Raw genomic sequence first — 18,748 nt, 5'->3', positions numbered from 1 at the left:
AAAATAATAATACCGGTGGAGAGTGGTAAACTGCAGAAAGGACACCGGCCCTTTAAGAGAAGCTGTACACTGCTGGAAGCTGGGCTGGAAGCAGGTGATTGTTTGAGAGCGGTGAAATAATAATACCGGTGGAGAGTGGTAAACTGCAGAAAGGACACCGGCCCTTTAAGAGAAGCTGTACACTGCTGGAAGCTGGGCTGGAAGCAGGTGATTGTTGTAGCTGGAAACAGGTGAGTCCAGAATGGATCGGAGAGTCAGGCTACACCGCAGATGGAATGCTGGTGCGGGTCTCTATAGCAGAAGTCTGGAGACAGGAGCTGGAACCTGGAAGACAACCACAGGAGAGAGACAAACTGGAACTAGGTTAGACAACCAAAGCACTGACGCCTTCCTTGCTCAGGCACAGCTTACTTATACCTGCAGCAAGGAAGGGGTTGGCAAGGCAATTATGCAAATCAACAATACAGACAGCAGATTGGTGGAAATGCTCAGATGACAAAATCCAAGATGGCTGCGCCCATGCAGACACTTGGAGGGAAGTTTGGTTTGTAATCCATGTGAGAATTGAAACAGTAATGGCGACGCCGGCCACAGGAGACAGGAGACGCCAGACTGACAAGCGCACATTTAACCACGCGGGCACAGCGGAGGCCGCGGCTGATGAAATCACCAATCTGACATTCTGCATGTGTAAACTCAGGAACAGCGGGATCCGGACCTGGAACGCTGAGCCAGCCTTAGGAGGCATCTGAAGATTAAGTAATGGCGTCCAGATACCCGGATCGTGACAGCACCCCCCCCTTTAGGAGTGGCCCCAGGACACTTCTTAGGCTTTAAAGGAAACTTTGCGTGGAAATTTCGGACCAAGGCAGGAGCATGGACGTCTGAGGCATTGGTCCAAGAGCGTTCTTCAGGACCATAGCCCTTCCAGTCAATGAGGTATTGTAACTGACCGTAACGGAAACGTGAGTCCAAAATCTTGGCCACCTCGTACTCGACTCCCCGTTGAGTCTGAACTTTGGGAGCTGGAGGAAGTGCGGAATGAAACCGATTCAGGATCAGCGGTTTCAACAAAGAAACATGAAATGTCCTGGGTATTTTCAAGAAGGATGGTAACTGTAACCTGTAGGCAACAGGATTGATGACTTGTTCAATCTTGAAGGGTCCGATGTAGCAAGGTGCAAATTTCATGCTGGGAACTCTCAACCTCAAATTCTTCGTGGACAGCCACACACGATCACCCACCTTGAGAGCAGGAACCGCTCTACGCTTTCTATCGGCAAACTTCTTATACCTGAATGAGGCTTTAAGCAGGGCTGCGCGGACGTTCCTCCAGTTATTTGAAAACTGACGCAAGGTGACATCCACTGCTGGAACAGAAGTTGCGGGAAGCGGTTGGAATTCTGGGACTTTAGGGTGGAATCCATAATTAATGAAGAATGGTGTAGAAGAAGATGAGGAATGGTATTGATTGTTGTGGCTGAACTCGGCCCAAGGAAGGAGTTGAACCCAGTCATCTTGAGAGGAAGACACATATATACGGAGGAAGGCCTCCAAGTCCTGATTCACCCTCTCGGTTTGACCATTGGTCTGAGGATGGTAAGCCGTGGAAAACTTTAACTTGACTTGGAGGGCTTGACACAAACTTCGCCAAAATTTGGCTACAAATTGTACTCCACGATCCGAGATGATCTCTTCAGGAAGACCGTGAAGTCGGAAGATCTCTTGTATAAACACTTGAGCCAACTTGGAAGCTGATGGAAGACCGGTGAGAGGGATGAAATGTGCCATCTTGGTGAACCGGTCAACTACCACCCAGATGGTATTAAACTTGTTGCAGATAGGTAGATCGGAAACAAAGTCCATCGACAAATGGGTCCAAGGTCGACGGGGAACAGATAATGGAACCAGTTTCCCCGCAGGCGACTGGCGGGAGACTTTGTGTTGGGCACACTTTGGGCAGGAGGCAATAAATTCCATAACGTCCTTCTTCAGAGTTGGCCACCAGTAGGACCTAGAAATAAATTCAAGGGTTTTCTGAATGCCTGTATGTCCAGCAAAACGGGAAGCATGGGCCCAATGCATGAGCTTCTTCCTTAGAACTGGCTTAACAAAACTTTTCCCTGGTGGAGGCGTAGAGTCCATCCCTACCGTGGAGAATGCCAACGGATTAATAATAGGATGCTTGTCTGCAGACTCGGACTCATTTTCTTGCTCCCATGAGCGGGAAAGGGCATCGGCCTTACGATTCTGAGAACCCGGACAGAACTGGAGTTTAAAGTCAAACCTAGAGAAGAAAAGTGCCCATCTGGCCTGACGAGGATTCAGACATTGTGCGCCTTTGAGATATAAAAGATTTTTGTGGTCGGTAAGTATGGTGATTGAGTGGGAAGCTCCCTCCAACAGGTATCTGCACTCCTCCAGAGCGAGCTTGATGGCTAGCAACTCCTGATCGCCAATGGCATAGTTGCGCTCAGCTGGGGAGAACTTCCAGGAGAAGAAACTGCAAGGATGTAGATGTCCATCTTTGGCCCTCTGGGATAACACTGCTCCTACTCCAACGGAGGAGGCATCTACCTCTAAGATAAAAGGAGAGTCGGTGTCGGGCTGTTTCAGAACTGGTGCAGAGATGAACCGTTGCTTCAGAAGGTGAAAGGCCTGTGTAGCTTCCTCGGACCACTTGGACGGATTAGCACCTTTCTTGGTTAATGCAGTGATAGGCGCCACAATGGTGGAAAAGTCTCGTATAAATTTTCTATAATAATTGGCGAACCCTAAGAACCTCTGGACCCCTTTGAGGCTTAAGGGTATAGGCCAATTCTGGATTGCTCGGAGTCTCTCAGGATCCATCTCTAGTCCGGAACCGGACACAATGTAACCTAGAAACGGAATGGTTTTAACTTCAAACACACACTTCTCCAATTTACAATAGAGGTGATTGACACGGAGACGGGAAAGAACCTCTTTTACCCAGAAACGATGATCTTCGAGATTATTAGCAAAGATGAGGATGTCGTCTAGATAAACCACGACATGGCGGTACAAGATGTCCCTGAAAATCTCATTCACGAAGTGCTGGAAGACTGCTGGAGCGTTGCTCAATCCGAAGGGCATGACGAGGTACTCATAATGTCCGTCACGGGTGTTAAAGGCGGTCTTCCACTCGTCACCCTCACGGATTCGGATGAGATTATAGGCACCCCTCAAGTCCAGCTTTGTGAAAATAGTTGCACCACTAACTCTATCAAAGAGCTCGGTAATCAGGGGTAAAGGGTATCGGTTCTTGACGGTAATGTAGTTCAGACCTCTGTAGTCGATGCACGGACGCAGACCACCGTCTTTCTTCTTAACGAAGAAGAAGCCTGCGCCGGCTGGAGAAGAAGATGGTCGGATGAAACCCTTCGCCAGGTTCTCTTTGATGTACTCTTCCATGGAGTGTGTCTCAGGCAGAGACAACGGATAAGTTTGGCCTCGCGGTGGAACCTTCCCTGGAATGAGGTCGATTGGGCAGTCCCATTCTCTATGAGGAGGAAGGATATCAGCAGAGGCTTTACTGAACACGTCCGTGAAGTCTTGATATGGAGGAGGTGGAACATCAGATGACCTGGGGAAGGAAGAACAAACAGGAAGAACTTTGGCTAAACAAGTCTCAGCACAGGAGGAACCCCATGCCAGTATTTGCGTAGTCGTCCAGTCAATTGATGGGTTGTGGAGACGGAGCCATGGAAGGCCTAAAACCACTGGATGTGTGGCTCTTGGAATCACTAAAAAAGAAATATACTCAGAATGAAGAACTCCCACTCTCAGACGAACTGGAAGAGTCCTTAAGGAAATGACTGCGTCAAAAATCTTGCTGCCATCCACGGCAGTCAAAGAGATGGACGAGGACAGTCTCTCGGTGGGTAGGGACCACCGTTTAACATAAGCTTCGGTTATGAAATTCCCAGCTGCTCCGGAATCAAGGAGGGCAATGACGTTCCTGTAACGTTGAGCAATTTGGAGCGACACTGGGAGGTTACAGTCATGAGGAGATGGAGAGGAGATCATTACTCCTAGCCGGCCCTCTCCTTGGCGAGCTAGGATCTGGAGTTTCCCGGACGTTTGGGACAGGCATTGATAGTGTGCGACGGAGCTGCACAGTAGAGACAGAGAGACTCAGTGAGACGTCTTCGGCGCTCAGCGGGAGATAGACGGGAACAACTAATTTGCATAGGCTCATCCTTGGATGGAGATGGTTGACGAGGAGGAGGAGCAGAAGATTTAGGAGTAGATGATCTTCCTCGCTCAGTTGCTCTCTCTCTGAAACGTAGATCAACCTTCGTGCAAAGAGAAATTAGCTCATCCAACTTAGAGGGCAAGTCTCTGGTAGCTAACTCATCCTTGATGCGTTCTGATAAGCCATGCCAGAATGCAGCATACAGGGCCTCGTCGTTCCATGCCAGTTCGGATGCCAGGATTTTAAACTGTATAAGATACTGTCCCACAGTACGTGTTTCCTGGCGTAAACGGAGAATCTCAGATGAAGCAGATGTTATCCGGCCTGGCTCGTCGAAGATGCGCCTGAATGTAGCTACAAAGTCAGTATAGGAGGATAGCAGGGGATCAGACTTCTCCCATAAAGGTGATGCCCAGTCAAGGGCTGAGCCACTGAGAAGGGAGATGATATAGGCAATTTTGGTACGGTCACTGAAGAAATTGCCAGGTAGAAGCTCAAAGTGGATTTCACATTGATTGAGAAATCCCCTGCAGAACCTTGGAGATCCATCAAATTTTGCTGGCGTTGGAAGATGAAGATGTGGACTGGAAATGGGTAAGGTGGGTGGGGTTACAGCTGGTGTCACTGTAGTGGACGCACCGGACGTGCCAGGTCCACGGAGGGTCGTTTGAATCCCATCCAGCCGTGTAGAGAGATCCTGGAGACAGCGGATGATGTGGCCCTGTGCAGCCTCCTGATGTTCAAGTCGGGCTGCCAGTTCTTGCATTGGCCTGGCCGCTTGATCCTGGTCTCCGGCTGGATTCATTAGGTCAGTGCTTACTGTCACAACTGAGGGCCTGAGCTGACGGGAGGCAGCCTCAGTTGTAGGGGCTGAGATGTAACGGAACCTGGGAGGTTGTATCAGACCCCTAGACATGTAGAATAACTGCCCGAAGGCGTGACCACAACAACCAGGATAAAAGTCAATGATGTTTATTATGACAAACTCCGTAACACAGCAGCAGTAAAAGGAAACATAAAAGTCAACAGAGGATAAATACAATTCCTGGGTACTACAGGGTGGCAAGGGCCACAGGCACTGGTAGTGTGAGACAGTTCTTATAATCTTCTAGTTGGAAAGTCCTTACCAGGCCTGACTGTAGCAATGGAGAGAACCCAGGATCGTACCAGCTGATGTTCCAGGAAAGGCTGGGCTGCTGAAGGTAAAACGGCTGCTGTGGATACTGGCTGGAACCAGACTGTTGTTGGTACGGAGTGGATACTGGCTGGAACCAGTTAAATAATAAACGAACTTGAGAGCGATGAAATAATAATGAAGTTTGGAGTTTGAGAGCGGTGAAATAATAATTCCGGTGGAGAGTGGTAAACTGCAGAAAAGGACACCGGCCCTTTAAGAGAAGCTATACACTGCTGGAAGCTGGGCTGGAAGCAGGTGGTTGTTTGAGAGCGGTGAAATAATAATACCGGTGGAGAGTGGTAAACTGCAGAAAGGACACCGGCCCTTTAAGAGAAGCTGTACACTGCTGGAAGCTGGGCTGGAAGCAGGTGATTGTTTGAGAGCGGTGAAATAATAATACCGGTGGAGAGTGGTAAACTGCAGAAAGGACACCGGCCCTTTAAGAGAAGCTGTACACTGCTGGAAGCTGGGCAGGAAGCAGGTGATTGTTGTAGCTGGAAACAGGTGAGTTCAGAATGGATCGGAGAGTCAGGCTACACCGCAGATGGAATGCTGGTGCGGGTCTCTATAGCAGAAGTCTGGAGACAGGAGCTGGAACCTGGAAGACAACCACAGGAGAGAGACAAACTGGAACTAGGTTAGACAACCAAAGCACTGACGCCTTCCTTGCTCAGGCACAGCTTACTTATACCTGCAGCAAGGAAGGGGTTGGCAAGGCAATTATGCAAATCAACAATACAGACAGCAGATTGGTGGAAATGCTCAGATGACAAAATCCAAGATGGCTGCGCCCATGCAGACACTTGGAGGGAAGTTTGGTTTGTAATCCATGTGAGAATTGAAACAGTAATGGCGACGCCGGCCACAGGAGACAGGAGACGCCAGACTGACAAGCGCACATTTAACCACGCGGGCACAGCGGAGGCCGCGGCTGATGAAATCACCACTCTGACATTCTGCATGTGGAAACTCAGGAACAGCGGGATCCGGACCTGGAACGCTGAGCCAGCCTTAGGAGGCATCTGAAGGGTAAGTAATGGCGTCCAGATACCCGGATCGTGACATTCACACTCTACTGTACCAATGACTTTAACTGGTATGACTATATTTCAGTCAATAGTTTATCAACAAAAAGCTCTGAACAGGAAAATGGCTGCTATTTTGGTTGGACTTTGGTTGCACTTTGGTTAGGCCCCAGACTTTAAGAGCTGAAGCAATGTAACCTGTATGGAAGGTTATTTACTCACTATCACCTATTGACTCAAAGTCTCTATATTTCTCTAGCATCATTTACTATATGCATATTGGTCTTAACAACAGTCTCTATATTGCAGTTATTTATTTCTCCATTTCAACTAAATTATTTCAGATGTCTCTGAGCTTTCAATGTAAGTCTCTCCCTGGTACTGAAATAATGACTGCAATATTTCATTGTACTGCATGCTAAGTGCATTGCTTTATTACTAATAAAGCCTCTGAGCTGTCATAGTAGCTGCGATATCACACTGTTTCTCTCTGTGACTGTCAGCTTCTGTATGTGCTGAATGCTGACTGGGCTGTCACAGTATTTATTTAACTACTGCACTGTCTTAATGTGAGCAACATCTCTTGGTTATACTTCCGTCTTCAAAACTAAAGTTACTATTTACACTGTCTCTGAAATTTTACAGTATTCCTTCCAACATCTATCTGATTTCCGGGGTATATTAGGGATCCTAAGTCTCAGATCCTTGGGGATTTTTTTTTATCTGAAGCTGCCTGACTGTGTGATTTGCTCCCTTGACTTCTTAAGTGGCTTTCATCCTTTCTGCTATAAGGTAATACTGGCCATAATCCCACCCTACAACAATAGGGTTCGCTGGCCTACGCATAATAAGTTAACCATAGTTCTGTAGTACTGCCCAAATGTCCCAACAAGGAGGCGGGATCTCTCTAAATGATGTGCTCAGCAATGGCAGCCTCAGCTCTGCAGCAATAAGCAGCCCTGTCTCTGGTAACATCCGCAAACACATAAAACTAGTCCTTATTAGAGATGTGCGGCGGGCACTTTTCGTGTTTTGTGTTTGGTCACGGTTCCATCCTCGTGTTTTGGATCTGGATTGGTTTTGCCAAAACCACTTTTTTGTGTTTTGGTTTTGGTTTTGGATCTGGATGATTTTTGAAAAAAACATAAAAACAGTTAAAATCACAGAATGTTGGGGTAATTTTGCTCCTACGGTATTATTAACCTCAATAACATTAATTTCCACTCATTTCCAGTCTATTCTGAACACCTCACACCTCACAATATTGTTTTTAGGCCAAAAGATTGCACCAAGGTGGCTGTATGACTAAGCTAAGCAACAAAAGTGTGCGGTACAAACACCTGGCCCATCTAGGAGTGGCACTGCAGTGGCAGACTGGAGGGCACTTAAAAAAAAATAGGCCCCAAACAGCACATCATGCAAAGAAGTAAAAGAGGTGCAATGAGGTAGATGTATGACTAAGCTAAGCAACACAATTGTGCGGCACAAACACCTGGCCCATCTAGGAGTGGCACTGTAGTGGCAGACAGGATGGCAGATTTAAAAAATAGGCCCCAAACAGCACATGATGAAAAGAAGTAAAAGAGGTGCAATGAGGTAGATGTATGACTAAGCAAAGCAACACAATTGTGCGGCACAAACACCTGGCCCATCTAGGAGTGGCACTGCAGTTGCAGACAGGATGGACTTAAAAAAACTAGGCCCCAAACAGCACATCATGTAAAGAAGAACAAGAGGTGCAATGAGGTAGCTGTATGACTAAGCTAAGCGACACCAGTGTGCGGCACAAACAACATGGGACGTGCAGGAATTTGCCCAGATGTAATACATGCACATTATTGGTGGCACAGGAGAGCGTACCCCTAAACCACACACACACACACACACACACACACACACACACACACACACACGGCAAAGCCTGTAAAATTAATTTGGATAATAACCCTTTTTATTTGGAGCATTTATAATAATATGCAGCACAGGCGAGCGTACCCCTACACCACACAGGGCAAACCCTGTAGAAATTATTTGGATAATAATATAAGTAATGCATATAAGCCTTTTATTTGGAGTAAATAATATACAGCACAGGACACCACAACTGGTCTTATGGCAGCACAATACACCACCACTGGACTGATGCAGCACAAGACAGCACCACTGGACTGGACTTATAAGGCAGTACCGCTGGACTTATACGGCAGTACCCCTGGAGTTGTACGGCAGTGTCAGACAGGATGGCACTTTAAAAACTAGTTCCCAAACAGTACATGATGCAAATATGAAAAAGAGGTGCAAGGTGGAATTGTCCTTGGGCCCTCCCACCCACCCTTATGTTGTATAAAGAAGACATGCACACTTTAACAAACCAATAATTTCGGTGACAGGGTCTGCCACACGACTGTGGATGAAATGGCTGGTTTGTTTGGGCCTCCACCAAAAAAGAAGCAATCAAACTCTCCTTGCACAAACTGGCCCTACAGAGGCAAGATGTCGACCTCATCCTCATCCTCCGATTCCTCATCCCTTTCAGTGTGTACAATCCACCTCCTCACAGAGTATTAATTCGTCCCCACTGGAATCCACCATCACAGGTCCCGGAGGAATTTATCTTCTCCACTTCTCCACATTTTGTGGAAGTAACCTCCTACGCCGATCACTGACAAGGTTACCGGCTGCACTAAACACTCTTTCAGAGTACACACTGGAGGGGGTGCAACTTAGGTAAAATAAAGCCATTTTGTGCAAGGTCATCCAAATTGCCTCTTTTTCCTGCTGGTGTACGTATGGACTGTTTGACATGCCTACTTGGATGCTGTCACTCATATAATCCTCCACCATTCTTTCAATGGTGACAGAATCATATGCAGTGACAGTAGACATGTCAGTAATCATTGCCAGGTCCTTCAGTCTGAACCAAATGTCAGCACTCGCTCCTGACTGCCCTGCATCACCGCCAGCGGGTGGGCTAGGAAATCTCATCCTTTTCCTCGCAGCCCCAGTTGTGGGAGAAAGTGAATGTGGAGCTGTTGACTGGTCACGTTCTGCTTGAGTTGACAATTTTCTCACCAGCAAGTCTTTGAACCTCTGTAGACTTGTGTCTGCCAGAAAAAGAGATACAACGTAGGCTTTAAACCTAGGATCGAGCACGGTGGCCAAAATGTAGTGCTCTGATTTCAACAGATTGTCCACCCTTGAACTCTGGCAAAGCGAATTAAGGGCTCCATCCACAAGTCCCACATACTTTGCGGAATCGCTCTGTCTTAGATCCTCCTTAAATTTATCTAGCTGCTACTGCAAAAGCCTGATGAGGGGAAAGACCTGACTCAAGCTGGCAGTGTCTGAACTAACTTCACGTGTGGCAAGTTCGAAGAGTTGGAGAACCTTGCACAAGACGGAAATCATTCTCTACTGCGCTTGAGTCAGGTGCATACCCCCTCACTTGCCTATATCGTAGGTGGATGTATAAGCTTGAATGGCCTTTTGCTACTCCTCCATCCTCTGAAGCATATAGAGTGTTGAATTCCACCTCGTTACAACCTCTTTCTTGAGGTGATGGCAGGGCAGGTTCATGAGTGTTTGATGGTGCTTCAGTCTTCGGCACGCGGTGGCTGAATGCCGAAAGTGGTTCGCAATTTTTCGGGCCACCGACAGCATCTCCTGCATGCCCCTGTCATTTTTCAAAAAATTCTGCACCACCAAACTAATTGTATGTGCAAAACATGGGACATGCTGAAATTTGCCCAGATGTAATGCACGCACAATATTGGTGGCATTGTCCGATATTACAAATCCCCAGGAGAGACTAATTGGGGTAAGCCATTGTGCAATGATGTCCCTCAGCTTCCGTAAGAGGTTGTCAGTGGTGTGCCTCTTACGGAAAGCGGTGATACATAGCGTAGCCTGCCTAGGAATTAGTTGGCGTTTGCAAGATGATGTTACTGGTGCCGCTGCTGTTGTTGCTGCGGGAGGCCATACATCTACCCAGTGGGCTGTCACAGTCATATAGTCCTTAGTCTGCCCTGTTCCAGTTGTCCACATGTCTGTGGTTAAGTGGACAATGGGTACAACTGCATTTTGTAGGACACTGGGGACACTTTTTCCGTCTCTGTACATTCTCGGTATCGCCTGCCTAGTGAAGTGGAACCTAGATTTGGATTTGATACCGGGGACACAGTACCTCAAACAATTCTCTAAGTTCCACTGAACTAATGGTGGATACCGGACGCACACCAACACCAACATAGCTGTCAAGGCCTCAGTTATCTGCTTTGCAACAGGATGACTGCTGTCATATTTGATCTTCCTCACAAAGGACTGTTGGACAGTCAATTGCTTAGTTGAAGTAGTACAAGTGGTCTTCCGACTTCCCCTCTGGGATGACGATCGACTCCCAGCAGCAACAACAGCAGCGGCAGCAACAGCAGTCATACCACTCAAGGATCCTCCGGAGGAATCCCGGTTAGGAGAGGACTCCTCAGTCTTGCCAGTGACATGGCCTGCAGGACTACTGATGTTCCTGACTGAGGAGGAAGTTTACGTTGAGGGAGTTGGTGGTGTGGCTTGCAGGAGTTTGAGTACAAGAGGAAGAAGGGATTTAGGTATCACTGGACTTATACGCCAATACCACTGGTATTATATTGCAGGATCACTGGAATTATACGGCAGGATCACTGGATTTATACGGCAGTACCGCTGGACATATTCGGCAGTATCAATGGACATATGCGGCAGGATCACTGGACATATACGGCAGGATCACTGGAATACTACAGCAGGATCACTGAAATTATACAGCAGGATCACTGGATTTATATGGCAGTACCGCTGGACATATATGGCAGTATCAATGGACATATGCGGCAGGATCACTGGACATATACGGCAGTACCACTGGACATATACGGCAGCACAGGGACACCACCACTGGACTGATGCAGGACAACACAGCACCACTGCAATGGACTGGACTTATACAGCAGCACTGGAAATATGGCAGCAGAGGACACCACCACTGTGACTGGACTGATGCAGCACAAGACACCAACACTGGACTGATGCAGCACAACGCAGCACCACTGGAATGGACTTGTACAGCAGCACTGGGCATATGGCAGCAGAGGACACCACCACTGTGACTGGACTTATGCAGCACAAGACACGGACACTGAGGACACTGAGGATGGAGACACGTCCTCTCTCTACACTATCCAATGCCGGAGTGAAAATGGCGGCAACGCGCAGCTCCTTATATGGAATCCAAACCCTGCGAGAATCCGACAGCGGGATGATGACGTTTTGCCTCGTTCTGGTTTCCAAGTCAGATGGGAAAACCCGAGAATGACTCGGATCCGGGCTCGGGTGGTGAAGTCCGGTAGGGTTCGGTTCTCTGAGACCCGAACCCACTCATCTCTAAGTATTCGTTTTAGCAGGAAGTTTAATTAAACTTTAAATACTGCAGAATGTAAAAATAAAAATGTTTAGGGACCAAATATGATCAAGGAAGGCATAATAATATATATACACATCTGCTTTATCAACAACTCGTTAACCCCTTACTTCTCACTAGCCTTACACTCATGGATCCCCTTATTTTTTGTCTCCTATTTCTGCTTATCTGTATTACCGTCTTTTCTTAAGTCTCTTCCCTTTCCCTTACTTATCCTGTTCACAGATTTACTGCCATTCCTAGTCCATCCTCAGGTTTTCTTCTAAGTTCTCATATTTATTAGGTCACTGTTCACCTCATTTATCTTTCTCCTGATACTCTCTTCTTTCCCTTGCTTTTCCAATTTTATCACGAGCTTATTTTAGTCACACATTTTTCGCCACATCTCATAGAATTTATCTCTTATTCAAATGAGTAGTCTACTGGCTTAACCAGTAGTGCGGTTTATTGAGGATGGCAAGTGATTATGTCACAAAGTGGAGCTTGAAGTGGAGCAGAATGTAGCAGCTCACCGGCCGGTGTCTGTAAAGAAAGTGCAGGTAGTGGAGCAGGGTGCTGGAATAGCGATAAAAGGCAAGTAAAACCGTCAATAACGTTTGTTTCCCACTACTGTATGTCACTCTACACAGTAACAAGATGGTGCTGCACTTCCACAGTAATATCTATGGTGACCATTTCGGTTAAGGGATGAAGCCTCCCTGGAGAAACCATCTTGGAGCATGTGCAGTAGTACACTCCTATACCAACACATATCCCTTTCTACTACAGCTAAGCTCACTGGTGCATCTATGACCGCTCTCCAATTACCAATAACTACCACTTGACAGAAGATAGCTATAATGCCCTCATGTAGTGTTCCTGTTAACACAAGATCAGAGGCACCTACAACAGCAGCATTTGGTTAAAATAAATAAATATGTATTTATTTACCTCACTAGTGTAGACAAGCTACACCTTTCAGTGATTAAGCTAAAGTACTTGAAGTTACTGTAACAGCATATAAAATAATATTGTTCCCAGTTTGAAGAACTAATGGAAGATTCTGATTATGAAATTTGAAAAAATTGTTGAGGAGGAAAAAAAAAGATTTTAGAATTTAATTCTAATTGAACAAATATAAATGGCGGGATGTAATGCTGCCCGGGTCCGGTGGCCATGCTGGAAGGCAGCCAAACTCTGACTTTTTTTAAAGGGACAATCACTTACAAGGCATGGTTTTGCCTTCTAAGTGATTGCCCCTTTAAAAAAAATATCCGAGTTTGGCCTGCAACTAGCATGGCCGCCAGACTCAGGCGGCATTACATCCCGTCGATGGTTTCAGATGTTGAAATTAGGGTTGATTATCATTAAAATGGATTAGGCAGTTTGCAGTTTTTCTCCTACAACAATGCCCAAGTTTGTTATCCTCCCCCATCCCCCCAGCATATAGGGATACTGATTTGCCCTATTGTTGCTGGCTTGCAAAATCTGCATTTACTTTCACCCCACACAGCCTTATATACACTTTCAGGTTAGGAAAAAATGCCAAGTGCAACATAGAATATAACTTTAAATATACTTGTGCAACTTCATGAGCAGAAAAAGAGGATATAAAAAACAATGGATGATAGAGCACACCTTATAAGGGTATAAATGCAACAGCCAGAGCTGGTACACATTTTTTATCTTCATGAGCAGCAAAACATCATCAGTAACTTTGTAATTCATCATTATTGGATGAGACATATATACATTTTAGTTAATGGTAAAACAGAGTTATGCTGAATATTTACATCCTTTGGGCAAATGCTGATCTCAGCTTCGATCTGATACAGAGGTGTATGCACTGGCGATGTCAGACATAGTGAAGTGAGATTTTGCTACTGCGCATGCATCTAAGTCACACCATGCATGCATCCTGATTGTGTCTGTGCAGAGTCACAGTACTGATTTCAGGCGCACACAAGAAAAAATATATTGGAAATGTAGTGGGTGTTCCTAGGCAGTGACGCACTGAGATATCCATCTTACGAGCATAATATGGGAGTGTCGGGGAAAGTAGCTACGTACACAATTGCTTGACCTCTCATATAGGAGGCCATACTGCTGCCATAGGGCAAGTTTCGATGGTGCATCCGATGATGGCATCTAATCATGGATGGTATTCATTTTTTCCTACTCATTGTGATAATGATCTGTAATTTCAAAAACATTTAGATGATCTACTGTATATTTGGATGGTAACAAATTACAAGTGAGTTTCAATTTGATGACACTGAGAGTGGAACAGCTTCATAATATTAATCACTGGCGTGCATTATAAATAAATAAATAATTGATAGCTCATTTTAATACTTCTCTAATGACTAATTATGGGGGTAATTCCAAGTTGATCGCAGCAGGATTTTTGTTAGCTATTGGGCAAAACCATGTGCACTGCAGGGGAGGCAGATATAACATGTGCAGAGAGAGTTAGATTTGGGTGGGGTGTGTTCAATCTGCAATCTAATTTGCAGTGCAAAAATAAAGCAGCCAGTATTTACTCTGCACAGAAATAAAATAACCCACCCAAATCTAACTCTTTCTGCACATGTTATATTTGCCTCCCCTGCAGTGCACATGGTTTTGCCCAAATGCTATAAAAAATCCTGCTACGATCAACTTGGAATTACCCCCTATATTTTAGTTTTGTTAGAGTAAATTGTGACCAATCTGATTTACAATATTGCATGAAATTCAATGTTGTTGTATTTGAGTGGCACAGCTGAGCCTTGTATCTTATTTTTACTATGCATTAAAAATTATTTGCTGTACTGTATTTATGCCATACAATGTGAGCTAGCACTCTGGCTTGTTATGAGCAGATTAATGGCCAGACGTACTAAGCCTTGAAAAGTGATACATTTCACGGTGATAAAGTACGAGCCAATCAGCTCCTAACTGCCATTCTTCAAACCCAGCCTGTAACATGGCAGTTAGAAGCTGATTGGCTGGTACTTTATCACTGTGAAGTTTATCACTTTTAAAGGCTTCGTACATCTCACTCTAAATTCTAACCCAGTGTAATTTGTGTGGAGAATGACCGAGGTACTTATGGTCTACATAACTTAAATATTCGCTTGCTTATCTGGATATCTGACACCAGCCAATTTGGATATTCATTAACACTTTAATTGCTTCAGAATCTCTTTTTCAGAAGAGTGGTTAATAACGAGATTTATGGTAAGAACTTACCTTTGTTAAATCTCTTTCTGCGAGGTACACTGGGCTCCACAAGGATAGACATAGGGGTGTAGAGTAGGATCTTGATCCGAGGCACCAACAGGCTGAAAAGCTTTGACTGTTCCCAGAATGCATAGCGCCGCCTCCTCTATAACCCCGCCTCCCTGCACAGGAGCTCAGTTTTTAGTTAACCAGCCCAATGCAGTAGCAGGAAAAGAGATGACAACGGTTAGTAGCCACATACATCACACTCTCACGACAGGAGAAGTGTCAGCGGCTAATGCCATACCAACCCAAAGAAGCTAATTGCGTCAGGGTGGGCGCCTTGTGGAGCCCAGTGTACCTCGCAGAAAGAGATTTAACAAAGGTAAGTTCTTACCATAAATCTCGTTTTCTGCTTCGGGGTACACTGGGCTCCACAAGGATAGACATAGGGGATGTCCTAAAGCAGTTCCTTATGGGAGGGGACGCACTGTAGTGGGCACAAGAACCCTGCGTCCAAAGGAAGCATCCTGGGAAGCGGCAGTATCGAAGGCATAGAACCTTATGAATGTGTTCACAGATGACCACGTAGCCGCCTTGCACAATTGTTCAAGGGTCGCACCACGGCGGGCCGCCCGAGAAGGTCCCACATACAGAGTAGAATGGGCCGTAATGTGAGCAGGAGCCGAGAGGCCAGCCCACACATAATCATGTGCAATCACCATTCTAATCCATCTGGCCAAAGTTTGCTTGTGAGCAGGCCAGCCACGTTTGTGAAATCCAAACAAAACAAAGAGAGAATCAGATTTTTGAATAGAAGCAGTTCTCTTCACATAGATACGGAGAGCCCGTACCACATCCAAAGACCGCTCTTTGGGAGACAAATCAGGAAAGACAAAGGCTGGAACCACAATCTCCTGGTTAAGGTGGAACGAAAAAACCACCTTAGGTAAGTATCCGGGACGAGTCCTAAGAACCGCCCGGTCATGGTGAAATATCAGATATGGGGAACTACAGGACAAGGCACCCAAATTCGACACTCTTCTAGTTGAGGCAATAGCCAGCAAAAACACCACCTTAAGGGAAAGCCACTTAAGATCAGCTGAACCAAGAGGTTCAAACGGAGACTCTTGTAACGCCTCCAAAACCACCGACAAGTCCCAAGGAGCCACAGGCGGGACATAGGGAGGTTGGATACGCAACACACCCTGAGTAAAGGTATGCACATTTAGGTAAGTTCGCAATTTTTCTCTGAAACCACACCGACAAGGCAGTTATTTGAACCTTGAGGGAGGCCAGACGCAGGCCTAAGTCCAGGCCCTGCTGAAGAAAAGCCAACAAGTTGGCTATACTAAACTTGTAAGCGTCATAATCGTTAGATGCGCACCAAACAAAGTAAGAATGCCAGACCCTATAGTAAATCCGAGCCGAAGCCGGTTTCCGGGCCCGCAACATACCGTATATACTCGAGTATAAGCCTACTTTTTCAGCACTTTTTTTTGTGCTGAAAAAGCTCCCTCAGCTTATACTCGAATCAGTGCAGGGAGAGTAGTGTGACAGGGAGAGCAGTGTGAAGGAGGGACACGGAGCGCACAGCGCACGCCTCTCCTGTGTCCTTCCTGCTTCTCCGGCGGCAGCGGTGGGTCTATTAAAGGAAGTACCTGTTCGTGAGCTCTGATTGGCTCACGAACTGGCACTTCCTTTAATAGACCCGTCACGGCCGCCGGAGATGCAGGAGGGACACAGGAGAGGCGCGCGCTTTGCGCTCCGTGTCCCTTCTTCAGAAGACAGCGCGGGAGCGACGGAGGGTAAGTAACAGGCACTGGGGGAGCATATTTGGCACTTGGGAGGGGAGGACATATGTGGCACTGAGGGGACTTCTCTGGCACTATGAGGGGGCATATATGGCACTATGAGGGGGCATATCTGGCAGCATGAGGGCATATCTGGCACATCTGGCACTGTGGGGCATATTTGGCAGCATGTGGGCATATCTGGCACATAAGCACTGTGGGGCATATCTGGCACTGTGGGGGCATATCTGGCACATTTGGCACTGTGGGGCATATCTGGCAGTATGAGCGCATATCTGTCACTGTGGGGCATATCTGGCAGTATGAGGGCATATCTGGCATTGTGGGGCATATCTGGCAGCATGAGGGCATATCTGGCACTGTGGGGCATATCTGACAGCATGAGGGCATATCTGGCACTGTAGGGCATATCTGGCACTGTGGGGCATATCTGGCAGCATGAGGGTATATCTGGCACTGTGGGGCATATCTGGCAGCATGAGGGCATATCTGGCACATCAGGCACTGTGGGGCATATCTGGCAGTATGAGGGCATATCTGTCACTGTGGGGGCATATCTGGCAGTATGAGGGCATATCTGTCACTGTGGGGCATATCTGGCAGTATGAGGGCATATCTGGCACTGAGGGCTGTGTATGGCTAGAGCTGCATTTCCCACCCTAGGCTTATACTCGAGTCAATAAGTTTTCCCAGGTTTTTGTGGTAAAATTAGGTGCCTCGGCTTATATTCGGGTCGACTTATACTCGAGTATATACGGTAGTTTGAATGACCGCCTCAGAAAACCCTTTAGCCCTCAAGACGGAAGCTTCAAGAGCCACGTCGTCAATGACTTCCGGGCTTGGTCCTGGTAGACACAGGGGCCTGAACGAGGAGGTCTGGGCATTTTGGAAGTAGAATTGGACGCTCTGACGATAGGCCTTGCAGGTGTGAGAACCAGTGCCGTCTGGGCCACGCTGGAGCTATGAGAAGCAGAATTCCTTTTTCTTGCTTGAACTTCTGAATTACCCTGGGCAGGAGTGACACCGGAGGGAACACGAACAGCAGTCGAAACCTCCACGGCACCGCCAGCGCATCCACGAATGCTGCTTGAGGATCCCTTGTCCTTGCTCCGAAGACCGGAACCTTGTGATTGTGTCGAGACGCCATCAGATTTACGTCTGGAAGGCCCCACTTTTCCACTAGGAGTTGAAACACTTCTGGATGGAGGCCCCACTCGCCGGCATGTACGTCCTGATGACTGAGAAAGTCTGCTTCCCAATTCAGGACTCCCGGAATGAATATTGCCGATATGGCCGTTAGATGGCGTTCCGCCCAATGTAGATCCGTGAAACTTCCTTCATTTCCAAACGGCTTCGAGTGCCGCCTTGATGATTTATGTAAGCCACTATGGTGGCGTTGTCCGACTGTACTTGAACAGGACGGTTCTGAATTAAATGCTGGGCCAGGTTCAATGCATTAAAGACAGCCCGCAATTCCAGAATGTTGATTGAGAGGAGGGACTCATCCTTGGTCCACCGACCCTGAAGGGAGTGTTGCTCCAGCACCGTGCCCCAACCTCTTAGACTGGCATCCGTCGTCAAACAGGACCCAGTTGGATATCCAGAAGGGACGGCCCCTGCACAATTGTTGGTCCTGGAGCCACCAGAGCAGCGATAGACGAACCTCCGGAGTCAATGAGATCATGTGATACCTGATCCGGTGAGGCAGGCTGTCCCGCTTGGCTAGAATTAGCCTCTGGAGGGGGCGAGAATGGAATTGAGTATACTCCACCATGTCGAATGCTGAGACCATGAGGCCCAGCACCTGCATTGCCGAATGTATCGACACTTACGGACAAGAAAGGAAGCAACGAATCCTGTCCTGAAGCTTCAGAACTTTCT

Source organism: Pseudophryne corroboree, chromosome 8 (assembly GCF_028390025.1).
Source record: "Pseudophryne corroboree isolate aPseCor3 chromosome 8, aPseCor3.hap2, whole genome shotgun sequence".
In the NCBI taxonomy this organism is placed as follows: Eukaryota; Metazoa; Chordata; class Amphibia; order Anura; family Myobatrachidae; genus Pseudophryne; species Pseudophryne corroboree.
Note: the sequence above shows the minus strand (reverse complement) of the source record.